The sequence below is a fragment of the Gavialis gangeticus genome, unplaced genomic scaffold, assembly GCF_001723915.1.
Source record: "Gavialis gangeticus isolate Ggan-Ray unplaced genomic scaffold, GavGan_comp1, whole genome shotgun sequence".
NCBI classification, from domain to species: Eukaryota; Metazoa; Chordata; order Crocodylia; family Gavialidae; genus Gavialis; species Gavialis gangeticus.
The window spans coordinates 64,063,361-64,067,063 of record NW_017729022.1 but is presented as its reverse complement, the minus strand read 5'-3'; positions in this window follow the sequence as shown (position 1 = coordinate 64,067,063).

The following is a 3,703-nucleotide window of genomic DNA, read 5'->3' as shown; positions in this document are numbered from 1 at the left end:
GAATTTCAATGCAAACTGCTTCAAATCTTACAGGTGGTCCCTTTAAGATATCTCTGATGGGTATATTAGGTCTAGCAAAAACAGAATTGAGGTGTCCAATTGCCTGGTTATGTGCTGTATGGTCTAGTAAGACTAGCTCAGGAAAGTGAGGAGAATGGAGAAGTGAATAATATTTTATAGTTAGTTAAAAAAACTAATAAACCCATGCTTATTTTAATCTGCAGGGAAATGTAGGGGAGATATTATTTTCTGTGCCATTAATGTGGGTTTTTCTGCTTGATTTGCCCTGTTATTTTGGGTATAGGCAGAAAGGCTTGACAACTACCCTGATGTTGCTGTTTACCTGAAATCAATATGAAATATCTTTTAGCTTTTTCAGTGCCTAAAGGATCTCATGTGCTCTTTATAATTTGTTTTTCTCTAATAACTTAAGGAACACCATCTTGGTGCCTTTGAACAGCATCCCATGCAGAGCTTAGCACTCTTCCTTGAATTAGTAATGAGAGCTGGGAACATGCTGTCTCAGCAAACCTTTCCTAATAGACTTAGTCACTTCCTGCGGGTTCTCCTCCTGAGCTGTTCCTCTGTCAATCACAGTCCACATTTCCTTTATGACTGGCAGAGGTTTTTGTTTTTTTTAACGAGATTGATACTGCAATCCATCACTTTGGACATTGTTCCACGGCTGCTTTTTTTCTCTCAGTCAAAACATCATCTGTGTAGATCTTAGTACTTTGTATGCCAGGAAAGTGTTGTAAGTTCTGCTGAAATTCTTTGCATGTTGAACATAACCCACATGGCAGTATGTGGAAAGTGTCTTGACAAAGGGTCTACTGAATATACATAAACGTGTACTTCTTTTTCTAAGTGCAGCTCTCTAGCCTTACGGACGCATCCAGTATAGATAAGTATTTGGCATCATCCATCTCTCCCAAAAGTTCTCTTCTTTTAGGTAGTGGAGAACATATCTTTCTTACATGCTTGTGTTATAATTTATATCCATATTGAAGGGAAATGGTGATTAGTGAGCAGGAGTGGAAAGGGGCCAGGAGTGCATAGCTCCCCCTGCCCTCCAACACACACACTCTTTATTTTTTTTACCATATTTACTTAATTATTTGATGTCTATACCTAGGCAAAACAAAGACTAATAAATGTTCTTACTTCATTGGTTCTTTTAATCGCTGTATAATTCCTGGAGCAAAAACCTATCAGCTTTTTGTAGCCTCGTTCTTTGAATGAAAACAAATTACTCAGAACATGGGGCTCTATTCTGTTTTTTGTTGAGAGCTTCCTTATTCCCTGGGGAAAAAGTCTTCAGACTCTGTTTTAAGTGTTTATCCCTCTTCACCTCCAATGAGTACAGCCTTTTGATGAGACCAAGGACTTGGCACACTTTAACCCAATAATGAGTACTCTCTTCCACAATACTTTTCCAATTTATTATTTACTCATACATCTAGTTCCCACAATCCTTGAGTGGAAATAAACTCTCCACGGTAAGCTTTAAGTGGTATCTGTTTATCTCCTACTATCTGTGCCTTTTTTTAGAATTGCTAACGGTGTTCCTCACAACTTCTTGACTTGTGAACCAGTGTCCAATTTAAAGGTAATAAGTGCCTTGTTTGCTTTCAGGTTTGTAGTCCCCTCATCTTGTGCTGCAGCCCTGTCTACCACTCTTGTGAGAAATTCATATGAGCTAGACGGGACACTCCCTTTGTCCATGCTGCATGGTCTTTGCTGGCCTAACAAACTCTTGAAAAGGGCTGTAACCTGTTGCAGATTTTTTCCATCTCCTCCCATTTGCTGAGCATTGCTGTGACTTGAGCAAGTTGCTGCAGCATGTTCAGTTCCTCATGCTGCTGTTCATTCTGGTCTCTGACTTTTGAGTTCCCTGTGGTTTTTCTGCTTCAGATCTCTTTTTTGTGATATTTTGGATTCTCCATTATATTGCACTGCCCACGCTCTGCACACCTCATTCAGGACAAGGTGATTTCCATTCCTGGCAGCCTTAAGCACTTTGCCAGGGGTTCATTGTGGGCCTTCCAGAAATCCCTTTCTGATTTTTTTTTTTGTTCGAGATCCCAATGTAGTTATCTCTGCAAAAATTGCAACAACTTTGGCCTCAGATTACCCCACTACAGTTTCACATTCCTGTTGTCCTCTCTGATAAAAGTCACATTGTTAGTATGTTTCTTTTTTACTTGGAGTACAGTAATCCTCAATTTTCTGCACTACAGTTTCATAGTTAGGTCTCTGCCTGAGTTAACTGAAAACTATTAAGCACATCAAGGACCATTGCCAAAAATAAGTCTTCCCGTTTACAGTCATCCACTGCTTCAGGGGTAGAGTGAAGTGCTGTTTGAACTTCCTCCAAGGGCCTTCCACATTTCCAAAGACTATCAGCTCTTTTGGACATATATATTATCAACATATTTTTCCCTTTTAGTGCCTTGTGGTGTTCAGGCATCACTCTGAGACAGAGCAGGTTGTGGCATCTGCTTTGTTTGTGGTCTCAGCTGCAGCTCCCTTATTAAAAATGGGCTCCTACACCGCCTGCCCAAACTTCCTATCTTGGATGCCAAACCACATAAGGACACAATTTCCAGTGCCACACTGGCTAGTCTGTGCTAGATGTCTAGCTGCCTTATAAAGACACCACATGGTTCCACAAAACAGATGATCTCCTATCTTAGAGCTTAAGCCTGAAATAATAGAACATACATAGAATTTCTCCCCTTGTAGGTAGAGGTCAATGTTCCTTTTTACATATTTTTGTTAAAATGTATGTCCATCTAACCTGCTGTTGTGGTTCAGTGGTAAAACCCTTATCTGTTGTGCAGGAGACCTGGGTTTGGTTTCCCAGATGTGCATATAACTACAGTCATTGAGGTTCCAGATTTGGTTTGGCCTTTGGATACTGTCTACCGGGAGATGGAAGATCTAGAAAGCCTCCACTTCTCCATACTCCTTCCTAGGTGCATGCATCAAAGGTCCTGATGACGTCTCATGCATACACCATGATTTAGAAGGATTGACGGTTGTTTACCATTGCTATGCCCATATAGAAGGGAAGTGGTAATTAGTGAGTGCACCTGCTCTTTTGGGTTGGGTCAGGGGCCAGGAGTGCATAGCAGAAGGCACTGTAGAGCCAGAGTGAGGTGTATTGGCCAAAAAGGCTATGTGGAATTTCGCCATCAGTTTCGTTTTGATACTGTTTCCACCTGTTTCAAGATTGAAACAGCAAAATCAAAATGAAACAGATATGGTTGATACAGCCTTGAAATGAAATGAGGCAAGTCGAAATGTTTCACCGTTTCGATGCTGTTTTGACGTTTTGCCCATAGGTTATAATGGGGAAGGTCAAAACAGACTATAACTTTGTCATTTCTGGCCAGGTTTGGATAAAACTTGCAGAAATGGTAGCTTCTTCTGAGGGCATAAAGAGTTCCAAGTTTCAAGAAGATAGGTGCAGGGGGATCAGAGAACCCACCCCAAAATCATGAGAGCCAAACTTGTGTCATGTGTATGTGTTAAGCCACAGCAGGGTCCAAACTACAGGAATGCTAGCCCCTGCTGAGGCCACAAAGCCTGCCATGTTTCAAGGAGACAGGTGCAGGGGTTCAGAGAAACTGCACCACTAAATCCTGAAAGCAAAACTCATGTCACATGTATGTGTTAAGCCACAGCAGGGTCAAAACTG